The sequence below is a fragment of the Bemisia tabaci genome, chromosome 1, assembly GCF_918797505.1.
Source record: "Bemisia tabaci chromosome 1, PGI_BMITA_v3".
Taxonomy (NCBI): Eukaryota; Metazoa; Arthropoda; class Insecta; order Hemiptera; family Aleyrodidae; genus Bemisia; species Bemisia tabaci.
Genome location: NC_092793.1, coordinates 10,982,041 through 10,995,973, shown reverse-complemented (window position 1 = coordinate 10,995,973; position 13,933 = coordinate 10,982,041). Strand labels below are relative to the sequence as shown.

Here is a 13,933-nt window from a genome sequence, read left to right as displayed (position 1 = left end):
TTTTTTCAGATGAGCCAGAATTTATAGTTCCAAATTGCAAAATGCAGTCCAAATATAGACATCTATAAGACTTATGGTTTGTCAAACACGTGTTTAAATCCCTCAGTATATCACTGGAGAGACTGTACGATAACTCTCTCATGATACTCTCAAAATAAGCTTGAGAGTCGCGTAAGTGATGCAATGCAGACCGAAGCCATGAACGAAGTTCCCTTGTTGGCAAGACGCACTACCGGCAGGCTTCGTCGTGTTTCATCTTCGTGTTCTTCGGGCAAAAAAGAAAGACTTGAGCGCGTCCTTTTCATCAGGAATTTTGTTTTCGTTTTTTGTTTGCTTCCAACGGAACTGTTATTTTTTTTCGTCTCCTTTGATGTCATGTCTTTCTGGTCCCTGCAGGTTCTTGGCTCATGCCGTGGTGCCATGTATTACGGACTTTTCCGGAAAGTTTGTCACATTGCGGGAAGATAATACACCTCGTTAAGTTACCTGTACTGACCTAAGGCTCCACTCCGCATACTACTTGTCATTGGTCATCGGGTTTGACGTATACCGACGATTCGATGGCCTTTTTCGCGCATAACCAAGATTGCAACAACGCATCCCCTATGTGCCGAGAGGTATACACAGCTCGATCCAGAGTTTTACGGACATACTGCAGGAACCGTGTTTGTTGGGTCAAAATTAGACTGTTTTTCCTGTGCCGTTTTTCTCAAAATTTAGTTAGTGAGTGAGTTTTTTGAACCACTGCTCTCTTTTTGGGCCGTAGTATCTTGATTTATTTTGCGAGGAAAGCTCCGTACTTTTGATGGATGCCTGCCATTCCTAATATATTAGAGCGCCTCCAGTTTCGTATGATACTGTGCAATACCTCTGGTGTGAAATAGTTGCTTCAAGCGCCGCGGTGCGCTGCGGCGCGGCACGGCGGGCAGGCAGCCAGCGCTGAACGCGCATTGGCGCCTGCAAACCTAACAGGATACTTCACGCGTTGCGCAATGCGTGAAGTATCCCTGTTAGGTTTGTAGGCGCCACACGGTGGATCGAGTCAATGGTACAGGTCGGTCATGGGCGATTCGGGCGAATCGCATTTTTTAAGGGTCAAAAGTGTTCCTCAAGAGTTATATTTTAAGGATCTGACATTGATTTGGAACGAACATGTTCATTTTTTGTGACGAAGGCATCAAAGAGGGCTTTGCGTAACTTTTTATTTTAGCGAAAAATCGTCAGAGTCTTTCTATTCCATTTAACTTGCTTCTGTTTAAATTAATGCTAATTTCATTGACATATTCTTGTTCTTCAGAGTCTGGAGAACACATTGCACAGTAATTTTTTGTATTCGGCCCATTTTCTCAATGATTATGTTTGCGCTAATGTGCTCATCTCTAAAAGCGAAAAAAAAAAGTTTTAGATAAACTTTTAACTACCCATCCGCCACCATCCGCCAGAAAAATTTGTATAGGCATGTTCGTAGGAGTCTAAGAATACGATCCCGCAAAATTTGGGTGCCACTTTGCGCCACTTTGGCCGTGACGTCACTTTTTCTGTTGCGTTCCGAGATTGTGCGCGAGCCTTATCTCGAAAATCAAGCGACCGTGAGCTGCCGCGGCACTTAGCTTGCTTCTGTTTAAATTAATTAATGCTAGTTTCATTGACATATTCTTATTTTCAGAGTCTGGAGAACACATTGCACTAGTAATTTTTTGTATTCGGCCCATTTTTTCAATGATTATGTTTGCGCTAATGTGCTCATCTCTAAAAGCGAAAAAAAAAAGTTTAGGTAAACTTTTAACTACCCATCCGCCACCATCCGCCAGAAAAATTTGTATAGGCATGTTCGTAGGAGTCCTAAGAATACGATCCCGCAAAATTTGGGTGCCACTTTGCGCCACTTTGGCCGTGACGTCACTTTTTCTGTTGCGTTCCGAGATTGTGCGCGAGCCTTATCTCGAAAATCAAGCGACCGGTGAGCTGCCGCGGCACTTAGCTTGCTTCTGTTTAAATTAATGCTAGTTTCATTGACATATTTTTATTTTCCAGAGTCTGGAGAACACATTGCACTAGTAATTTTTTTGTATTAGGCCCATTTTTTCAATGATTATGTTTGCACTAATGTGCTTATATCAAAATGCAGAAAAAAAAAGTTAAGGTAAACTTTTAACTACCCATCCTCCACCATCCGCCAGAAAAATTTGTATAGGCATGTTCGTAGGAGTCCTGAGAATACGATCCCGCAAAATTTGGGTGCCACTTTGCGCCACTTTGGCCGTGACATCACTTTTTCTGTTGCATTCCGAGATTGCGCGCGAGCTTTATCTCGAAAATCAAGCGACCAGTGAACTCTCGTAACTGCTAAATGACCCAGGTAGGTATGATTCCTGTTCATCAGAAACTGAAAAACAAGTTTCACCATCAAGACGTGCTCTTTGGCCCGTTTTCCGTATTTTCATTATTTCCTAAACTACATATCTATAGGAGAACTAAAAAAAAAAATCGGGCATATTTTCACTCGGACATCCCTTTATATTCCTTATAGAAAGAATTTTTGGGACGTATGCGTAGATAGCTAGCTTGAGGAAACTTTTAGCAAGTAACCCCCCCCCCCCCCCCCTTTACTTGCCTGGCCCCTGACTATGATGCCATTTTATCTGTTGGCCTCCGCGATCGCGCGCGACCGGTCACTGGTGAACTCTGATAAATGATGCTTCTTTCAAATACGTACATATTTTTTAATTTTTCACCTATTTCGATGTAAACAAAGTGCAGTTAGTGCGAAACTAATTACACTGCGAGTACGTTTTAACGTTACAAGTCCGGGAAATTTTGGAATTTTTGCGGTTTTTTGCGTTGCTTGTTTTTTAAGTTTGATGCGGTTTGAGAGCGGAAGACGAGGATGAGAGTGATGGGGAACTGAATATGAAGAAGAAGAATAAGGAGAAGCAGATGACAGATGACTGTTACATGTTTAAATTTTTTTTTTTTTTCTTTTTTTTTCTAGCCATCTAGTGTTTTTCCTACTCTAAGTCCCTGTTCCGTCCTCTGAATGTAAATATGAATTTAAAGTAAAAGTGATCTTGAATATTGTCAAAGAATTCATGAATGTATTTCATTTGTTTTCTCACCGATCTTCATGCATAAGAATGATATCTTATGACAAAGTTTCGAAATTAACTTTGCAGTGAAGGGAATGATTTATCTGATGCAGCAGCTCATAACTGGGGAGGTATTTTTGCGTATTTGTGACACTTATTAGTAAGTTTTCATAATTTTATTCATAATTTATCCTCTTCCATCATGAAAAATTAAAAACTCCGTCCTACGAAGTAAAACACAGACGCCTAAACTTTGCACCTGTATAGTTTTCCCGACAAAATGCACAAATACGGGTCTTCAGGTACGTTGTTCACCAAAAAATAACATCAAAAATGAATTCTACGCGAAAATTACATGAGATATGTGGTACATAATCGATCAAATGACCAGGAATATTCGTTATCCTCGTAACATCGGAAGCGCAACGCTCCATGACCGACCTCTCCCATTGACTCGATCCACCGTGCGCCAGTTCGTCGCCGCTCTGCTTTGTGTTTAGGCTCTAATATTTAATCTGGCGGAGTCAGCGTTATTCAACTCATGATTTTGAAATGTTTGCATCTCCTGTATGGATTATTCTCGTTTTAATTGATGAAATAAAATATGTAATAAAAGAAAATATAACGTGTGTTTTGTAAATATTAAGGTGGTTCCGTATCAAACTTAATGATTTCCAGAGCACCCAAATTTCTACACAATTTCTTATGGCCTTTTATAATCGATGGCGAAAAAGCAACAGACAGAAGATAAAGTGTAAAGCCCAGCTATAGGAACTATAGCCCGGCTGCATAATTTTTTATCGCTTCGTATAGCCCGGCCGTACGATTTTTCGCCGCATTCTACAGCCAGCTATATGATTTTCTGTAGCCTTCTTTAGCCGGCTATAAGAATTCCTATGGTATTTTGAGACGCAGCTCTTATCGCCAGTTTTTACCAGGGCGATCAGGGAACATAATCATTTATGGCAACCGCTGGAGGGGATTATTCTTGGCATATTATTCTGACTTAAAGCGTTATTTTTTGTCGATAAAATTGGTTTTTTTTTTTAGTTAAAGAAATCTTGGTTTGGTATAGGTTTTTTAACTTATTGAGCTTAACGATGAAAAAACGACGCTTTTTTAAGTGAAAAAACTGACTTTAAGCTGAATCTGCACGGATTTCGACTGTCCAAAATCTGATCGCATTTAGAGCTATGTTAAAGAATAATCGATTATTATGATGCTCGTTGCAAACATCCTGTTAATCGACAGTTTTTTCAAAGGTTTAAATGGCAGATTGATCGATGTATCGCATCAAAGTTCGCCACGCCACTGTCTACGACACAAGATCATCTGATCGTCTAGCGTTAGTTTAGCATTGAAATTAAATGCAATAATAAAGATGGCGGATAACGTGCATACGTTTATTTTGCACTGTATTCTATTAATTAACAAACAAGAGGCATTTTTAAATAATTGAAGGTGTAATAGCTTGGTAATATTTTCTAGCTTTGATGAAAACTGATTTCTCTTCTGTTGCAGGTTGCAGTTAATGATGGGGGCCTCCCTGAAATATCTTTTCGCCAGATGCCGAGGAGACACTAATATGTGCTCTATAACTATTATCAACTTTAAGTTGAGAAACATTTCAGCAAAGGTGAGCAAACTGTCTAATGTTCTGGCAATTTATCGTTGAAAAGTTGTTGTCACTTTCACTAATAATTTACGAATTAAACTACTTACTTGACACATTATTGTATATCGTTGCATTAAAGAAACAAGCGGTTCTCGGCTTTATTAGTTTGGTATGGCACTAAACTTCATCGAAGCAACATTTTTTTTTTTTTTTTTTTTTTTTTTTTTTTTTTTTTTTTTTTTTTTTTTTTGATGGGAGTCCGTGAATTGGAAGTCTTGATTTCCCAAGTTCCAAAAAGAAGAAAATATTTGCGACTCCTTCATTTCTCCAAAAGCCGAATAAATGCACATTAGATATACTTTTCTCAAAATCGGTGATTTACTTATTGAAATAAAAAATTAAGAGTATTATAAAAAGCAGCTCCCATGAAAAACCAAAAACCGAGATTTCTGACAGCAAGTTGGCTCTCTGGCCGTGCTTAGCAACTTAAGTTAAGGGCTTTTTTACCCCCAGAGTCTCTCCTTTGAAACCGTCGTTTTCCGGACGGAAGAACGTAACTCCATTCCAAGGTTGCCAAATTGACTCAAACAATCAATTTATTTCACAAACATGCACATGTGCAATTTCAGTCAAAATTCATCTGATTTTTGCATGGATTCTGAGTAAAAATTAGTGATATTATCAGTCAGGAATGCCCATGATTCTCCTAGTTAAAAAGCAAATTACGAGGGGAACTTTGGCAATATTGAAATGGAGTTAGGTTCTTTCGTGAAGGAAACGACGAAATGTCTCGGAGAGGCAGCTCTCTCCGATGCCCGAAACCATCCAATCAAGGCACGTCTCCCCGTTTTACTCACCGAAAGTTCGCCCGCGATAATATGGAGCGATGGAGCCGTGAGGCCATTTATTCCGACCCAGTTAAATGAGCGTCACTCCATAGAGAAAAAAAAGGAGGTGTTTGCATCTTGAGGATTTGTACCCACCTACGTCATCAATGTAAACAAGACGCTCGTTGAGGGTTATGTTGACGCTGTAAAAACGGACCATAATGTCCGATTTTTTTACTTAAATCAACTCTTTATTTAATTTCAAGCACTTTTTATAGAATGACTTTTTCCTTAAATTACACCATTTCCAAGAAAATCGACAGGATAAAAACGTCGCTGTACCCAATGACGTCATCAAAGCTATAGATACTCTATGAAAAATTCCAAGATGCCCGAAATGCAAACACCTCCTTTTTTTTCTCTATGGCGTCACTCGAGTTTTTCTCCGCCGCGCCGCTGGCGTTTCCTGACTTGAATCGACGGGAAACGTGCTTTTCTCCGTGAAAAAGTCTCTGATCTTGGCGAGCAAAATTTTTGATGTAAAAACAGCGAAATGATTTATTGCCGCGCTCCAGCTCGCTTTGCCACCGCGAGGCAAGGCTGACCGCAATGATAAATAGCGCCAGTGCGGTCACTCAGACCAACACGTTTCCTTCCTCGCATTAAAAATACACGCTGGAGAGTGTTCGACGAGGGATTTCCTAGCTTCCCTCCGCGCTCTTCCACCACGCGCCAGGTCTCTCCAGAGAGATTTCAATTTGTCTCGCATTTTTAGATTCCTAGAGCTCAGCAATATACCAAGAGGCGAGGTATGAATGAGGCACCAGACAGTGCTTCGTTTCCCGCACCAAGAAACGTAACTCCATTTTAACGTTGCAAAGACTCAAATTTTTTCCCTAGAATGTACCTGCATAATTTTCCTCCAAAATGTGTATAATTTTTGCATGGGATCAGATGTGAAATTAGTGAAATTTTCCGTCAAAAATTCTCAACATTTTTCGGGTAAAAACGCAATTTGCACGGCAAATTTGGACGCACTAATGCTAAGAGGAACTATGTGCAAGTGGAAAGATGAGTGAGCTCGTGGAAGCTGGATAAGAAATAATGTAAAAGTGGATATAGTTTCTTTTGAGAAAATGGAAAAAGCGGAATTTTCAAAATAAATCAAAAGGAAACTAAGCGCTAACTCGTGAGCCGTGGGCATGTGACAAGAGCCTTGCGGACAGGGCTCATGAGTTAAAGACCGCCTTCCCGATCGTGGTTTCTCTTGTCGATGCCGCTGACGTCACTGGCGCTTTGTATTTCCCATTCATTTTTATGGCCCGAGCACCAACGAGCACACCCCATCTTCCCATTTGCACATAGTTCCATTTAGCGTAAATACGTCCATTCGGTCACGCATTCAAACCAGTGGCGTGGCGTGCTTTACGATATATCGATTGACCTGTCATTTAAAGCTATGGAAAAGGATCGATTAACAGGGTGTTCGCTGCGAACACCTTAATAATCGATTCTTTACCACGGATTCAAATGGGGAAATATCGATAATCGATCATTCACGCTACGCCACTGATTCAAAGGTAGTTACGTTCTTTTGTGAGAGAAACGACGAACGTAGCACGAAGCACTCCGTTCCGCACCTCGGAAAATCATTCACGCGACGAGAAATTCGGTAACTAACTATTAGAGAAGATATGAATTTTATAACTAACATTAATCAAATGCACAATAATACAAATGACGTCTATTGCATGATTTTGTGTTCTTTTCGATTGGTGTTAGGCGCACATGTTAACTCCTCGCTGAAAATTGGTTGCACTGCAGTTGCATCCAGTTGCACCCTGGTAAAAATTGGCAGTAGAATCTGCGTTCATCGGGGCATCGGGCTAACTCCCCGATACCCGGAAAAAACTTAATGTTAAAAAGCCTAATAAAGATAGCCTCGGTGATAATGGAAAAAAACGGATTTTGCGACACAAACTACGGAAAAGGACAATGGTTTTTGGGACATGGAATGTACAGGGCATTTCTAATAAATTGACAGAGGTTGTATCGGAGGTAAAAAAGTATAATGTAGATGTCGCCGTGTTAACAGAAACGAAAAAGAAAGGCACAGGATCAGAAAACTTAGGATGTTATGATCTGTTCTATAGTGGTGTCAGTAAAGATCAACGCGCACAGCAAGGAGTCGCCATACTTATCCGGAAAAGTTTGCGTCCGTCTATAACTACTTGGGAAGCAGTAGACCAGCGGATCATCAGAATGCATCTTACACTGCATGGTCACAAGGTGGCCCTGTTAGGAGTATATGGTGTGAATGATGATGCTCCCGTCAATCTAAAGGATCAGTTCTTTGAGCAACTCAACGACGAGGTTCTGAGGGTTGGAAGGACAAGGGAGGTCATTATCATGGGAGATTTGAATGGTAGAACCGGACGAAGGAATGGTTCTAAAGTTGTTGGACCTTTCGGTGAAGAGGCGATGAATGACAACGGTGCACGCATCATTGATATGTGTGAACAAAACGAGTTGAAAATACTGAACGGATTCTACCAACATCGAGATATCCATAAGTACACGTGGGTTCAGCAAACTCGGGGGCTGAAGTCAATCATCGACTACGCGGTCACCAGGCAAACGAGTACCATGAAGGTTCAACAAGTAAGAGTTTGCCGGGGGTTCTCCTGTGGTAGTGATCACCATTTTCTCAAGGCGGAGATTGCATTTCCGGTTAAGTATGGGCTGCAGAGGAATACCTTGCAACATCAGAAGTGCCAGCCACAAGGAACGAAGATCGAACAAGTGCACTACAACATCGATAGCTTACAGCATGAAAGCGTGAAAGCGCTCTACAGGAAGCGGCTGGATGAGAAACTGGGAGTAGAAACTTTCGATACTGCGGAAGAGTTGTACCAGTTCATCAAAAGTTGCATACATTCAGCTGCGAAGGAAGCCCTGGGTATGTGTAATGAGAGCAAGGATGTACAGAAACCCTACTGGTGGGACAAAGAGGTAGAGGAGGTAATTGAAGTAAAGCGTAGGAAGTACCATAACTATCTGGCTTCTAGGACTGCAGACACCCGCGGCGCGTATAGGAAAGCCCAGGCGAGGGTTCGTCTTTTAATCACCAGGAAGAAAAACGAGTCTTGGGAGACCAACTGCTCAAGGATTGACACATACCTGGGGGAAGGAAGAGTGCTGAGAGCTGGAAGCTGATCAAAGGCCTAAGAAGGGACATGAAACGGGACATTATATCTCCGATAACAATCTCACAGCTTGACGAACATTTTAATAAATTATTGACGGAAGGACGACCAGAGTTTCAAACGGGGAATGCTGAAAATATAGTCGAGGATCACTCAATGGAAATTCGAGTTGAGGAGGTGGTCAAAGCAATCAGGGAATTGATGAATGGAAGAGCTCCTGGGCCAGGAAACATTCCAGCCGAGTTAATTAAATGTGGGACTGGCAAGTTGGTTAACCATCTCAGGGATTTGCTGCAGAAGTGCATTGACGGTGATGACATCCCGAAAGAATGGAAAGAGGCCTGGATAACAGCGTCGCATAAAAAAGGAAGGAAGGATGACTGTGGGAACTACAGAGGGTTAGCGGTGACAGGAACGATAAGTAAAATTTATGGAAAAGTGTTGAAAGCGAAGATCGAAGAGGAGTGGACCCCGTTCGAGGCGGAGGAGCAAGCAGGTTTTAGGGCTGGTCGGTCTACCGCTGATCATCTGTTCTGTGTTACCCAGTTAACGGAAAAGAAGAGAATTGTTGGCCAGGAGCTTCATTTAGTGTTTTTGGATATTGAAAAGGCTTATGATAGTATTCCTCTTGTGAAACTCTGGGAAGTCCTAGAAGAAACTGGTTTTAGTAAAGGACTTATTGGGGCAGTCAAGCAGTTTTATCGGGGGGCTTTTGCTAGAATTAAGTGCCAAGGAAGGCTTTCAGACGGTTTTTTTGTCACCAAGGGGCTTAAGCAGGGATGTTGTCTGTCACCGACGCTGTTTAAGATATATCTAGAGCACGTTCTGAAGGAATGGAAAAGAAAGTGTGCCGGCATGGGCGTCCCTCTAAATGACCAAGAAACACTGTTCACGCTATGCTTTGCTGACGACCAGGTAGTCATAAGTCAAGATCACGATGACGCGGAGTATATGACCCGGAAGTTGGTGGAGGAGTACCGCAAATGGGGCCTCGAGGTTAGTGTCCGTAAGACAAAAAAGATGTCAGTTGGAGGTGCTCAGCAAAGCATAGTCCTGGAGGATGGTCAACATATAGAAAGTTGCGAACAATACAAGTACCTGGGGTGAACCTGACTTCGGATGGGAAGCTGGATCAGGCCATTCGGGACCGTAATCTTCTAGGAAGGAAAGCCATCGCCATGCTTAATGGGATCCTTTGGGACCAAAGGATTTCCAAAGACAACAAGAAGAGGATTTATAACTCGGTTGTCAAGCCTATTATCACCTATGGCAGTGAAGTGTGGCAGTTGAAGAAGCGGACCCAAGAAATGCTCAAGGCGACCGAGATGGATTTCTGGCGAAGATCGGCTGGAATCTCGAGGAGAGAACGTGTCAGGAATGAACGTGTCCGAGAGATAATGGGCGTTGAGGGGACGATTGTGCACGATATCATGACCAAGCAATTGGTATGGTATGGGCATGTGCAGAGAATGGCTGATACCAGGTTGCCGAAGAAGGTGTTGGAGTGGGTCCCACCAGGTAGGCGACGGAGAGGGCGTCCAGCCAAACGGTGGGTAGAGGGCATCCATGAAGAGATGGAGAGATGCCACCTTCCAGAGGATCTCTACCATGACAGATTCCTGTGGAGAATAGGCGTCGCAGAGCGCCCTAGCGCGCCGTAAAAGCGGCTCATACACACACAGAATCTGTGTTCCCAAAATACCATAGACCTACAGCCGGCTGTAAGATTTCCAATAGCTTCTATAGCCGGCAACACAATTGCTTATAGCCTTTTATAGCCGATGGCGATTAAGCAACAGCATGGCGATAAAGTGTATGCTAAACGGGACTATTTACGGATGTTAGGACTTAGTGAGTTTTTGGACTACCACTCTCTTTTTAGGCCGCAGTATCTTGATTTAATTTGCGAGGAAGCTCCGTTCTTTTGAAGGATGCCTTACATTCCTAAGATGTTGGAGCGCCTTCAATTTCGTATGATACTGTGCAATACCTCAGGTGTGAAATAGTTGCTTCTAGAGTCCCTTTATACTGAGAGTCAAGACAATTCGGCTCATGGATGTCACAAACGGGAATAAAGATTACAGAAATTGAACGTTTTTCGTAATCTTTGATCGGCCCATTCTCAAATGCCTTCCTCCGTTCCTCCTCTCATTCCGTTTGTTCCTTGCCGAACCCGTAATTCCCTGGTCCATTCCAGATATAATCTTTGCAATCGGTGAAAATGTAATCTTTATTCCCGTTTTTGACACTGTGGAGGCCTAAAATACGGGAACCAGTCAGAAATGGATTCAAATTGTCTTGACTCTCAGTATAAGGGGACTCTAGTTGCTTCAAGCGCCGTGACACGCTGCGATGCGGCAGGCGGCAACCAGCTCGAAACGCGCATTGGTGCCTTCAAACCTAACAGGGATACTTCACGCGTTGCGCAATGCGTGAAGTGTCCCTGTTAGGTTTGTAAGCGCCAGTTCGTCGCCGCTCTGCTTTGTGTTAGGCTCTAATATTTAATCTGACGGAGTCAGCGTTATTCAACTCATGACTTTGAAATGTTTGCACACTCTGTATGGATTATTCTCATATTAATTGATGAAAAAAAATATTTAGTAAAGGAAAATATAATGTGCGTTTTGTAAACATTAAGGTGATTCCGTACAAACTTAAGGATTCACAAAGCACAAGAATTTCTACTCAATTTCTTATAGACTTTTATAGCCGAAGGCGAAAAAGCAACAGCCAGGCGATAAAGTGTAAAGCCCGACTATAGGAACTATAGCCCGGCTGTATAATTTTTTATCGCTTCGTGTAGCCCGGCCGTATGATTTTTTCCACGTTCTACAGCCAGCTATATGATTTTCTATAGCCCTCTTCAGTCGGCTATAAGAACTCCTATGGTATTTTGAAACGCAGCTCCTATCGCCAATTTTTACCAGGGCATGTATAGCTTTCCACGTTTTTTGAAGATGTGGGCTCTCTACATCATGCTTGTCAAATCTCCATCGTGATTGAGTCAGGCAAAAGGGCTTTCAAAAAAGGAAAACAAATATGATATATTTATACCACATCTTATGAGGGATACTTTTTATTATCAAAGGACGCCTTGAAAGTCTAAAAATAAACCTTCTAAGAGCATTACAAAGCAAAACATTAACCGGGAATTTCAGATAAGTCCTATTTGTGTATCTTGCTATTCGTAGAAACGATTAATTGTGATCTCTCATAAATTCATTAATGTTTCAAATTGAATTGCATTTTGTAAAAAGGAACCAAGAGGATTCCAATTTTGCTAAGATTGTGCAACTTACAACCTTTGTAATATAATCGCTTACATTATGTAAAAAGTTAAATTTCCAAAGGTAATTTTCGTCTTGAATTTTTAGTTTACTGGGGGTAAAGATAAAGTTTAATTAGACAATCAGTCTATAGTTGCAAAGTTAAAAAGTTGCAGAATCTTAGCAACATTGGAATTCTTGTGGTTCCTTTTTGCAAAATGATATCCAATTATGCTTCGAAATTTCGACCGAATTTAGCATCGGTACTGAAAATCAATCAACTTCGCCCAAATCAACGTCGAACTTAGCTACATATTACTTGTGCTGTGTGGCTAAATAAAATGGGCAAGTGTAGGAAAATGCAACAGTTTTTGTCGCGTGGCGTCACAAGCAGTGGCTGAATGAACAGGCCCAGAAACAACAACAACAGCTCCCCAGAAAAAAGAAGTTTTTCCTCTCGAGAGGCCACAAAACTTCGCTTTTTTGACGAAAGGTCGCATCTCGATTTCCACAGGAGCCCCAGAAAGCATGGATTAATAAAGTGAGATACGTCCTTTTGTCAGAGGAGCGACGAAAAGGGTTGGTTAAACTCCATCAGGTTGTCAACGTGAAATTCCAACACAAATTGAACACCGTGCACGCCGTGAAATTACCTGCCCTACAAAGTCCCGCCACATTTTCCGGGAAAGAGTTTACTCAAAATTTTCCAGGAGAGAGATGTTTCCGCTCGTAACACGCTGTAGTGGGAGTTACGGTTTTTGTCCTGTAAATTTTTCAGTTCCCGAGTAGAGAAGCATTCTCATTGAAGCTCGCATTAATAAAAGTGTTGAAAAAACATAAAAATGGCGGTATCAAATATGATAGTTCTATTTTTCCTCCGACAAATCGTTTTTCCAGCGTCGACCGGTCGTTAAACTTTTATGAGGTGAGCCTCAGAGCGCGGCGCACAGTGGATCGAGTCAATCGGAGAGGTTGGACATGAAATTTCAGGCTAAAACTGCAAATTTTAATGTTTATTTCGTCACATTTTAAACTTTGGGGGGTGTTTTTTGGAGAAAATTTTACGAGAAAATAAATGGAGCCACTTTTAGAACCTCGAAGTTTTGTATAAACGGAGTTATAAGCGTTTAAAGTTTCAAAAATTTGTCCGACCTCTCCTTTTGACTCGATCCATTGTGCGGCGTCGCGACGCGCGGTGCTCCGCTACTTTGAGCCCCGTCCAGTCCACTTGACTGTCGCTGCCGTTCTAAGGAAAAACGTCGTATGAACATCTGAGAGTTGCCAAATTTCCTCCGATAAAATGCTCATCTTTGAGGAGAGTTATGAATATTTCCTCTTGAAATTTACAGATGATTTAGATCCGGTCGCGAATGAAATTCCCCCAAAAAAAAATCGAAGAAAAATGTTCAAAGAATTCTCTGAAAATTCATACTTTATCAAAGGAAATGTGACAACGTCTGGAGGCTCATACGGCGTTTTTCCTTTGCTCGGCTCTGTGTATGTGCCACTTTTGACGGACGCATTGAGACTCTTCTCAAAGCTCCTGCTTCTGCAGACTGTTGAAACGAACCAGAGATTATTTTCACGAGAGCATGACCTACGAGGAAAGGCTATTTCGAGCCCCTCCATTTTCAGTGACCGCTAAAATAAAACATTTCATATTTTCCCTCTATTTTTGCTGTAAGTTTATTCAGGCATATCGATCGGCAGGTGACTTCCGGTTTTAAAACTCGCTCAGAATGTTATTTAAAGCAAATACGTTGGGATCATCGGATATTTATCAATATTCATTTGACAGGTGGGGGAGGGGAAGGGGTGCAACAAGCTCCTTGTATGAAACCATTTATTAATCATCGGCTCATCAATTATTTACGATTTAGCCAGCATTGAATAAAACTCCGGCGCTCTCCGAATCGAACTGATAACTTTTTCA

General features: G+C 41.7%; 1 protein-coding gene across 4 annotated transcripts in view; it reads left to right on the top strand.

The window, feature by feature from the left end:
* Positions 1–13,933, top strand: part of pHCl-1 (pH-sensitive chloride channel 1) — a gene marked incomplete at its 3' end in the record, with an annotated part of 109,213 nt that overhangs the window by 44,548 nt on the left and 50,732 nt on the right. For all 4 annotated transcript variants that reach the window (XM_072296088.1, XM_072296072.1, XM_072296074.1 and 1 more), the window contains 1 exon segment: positions 4,608–4,722.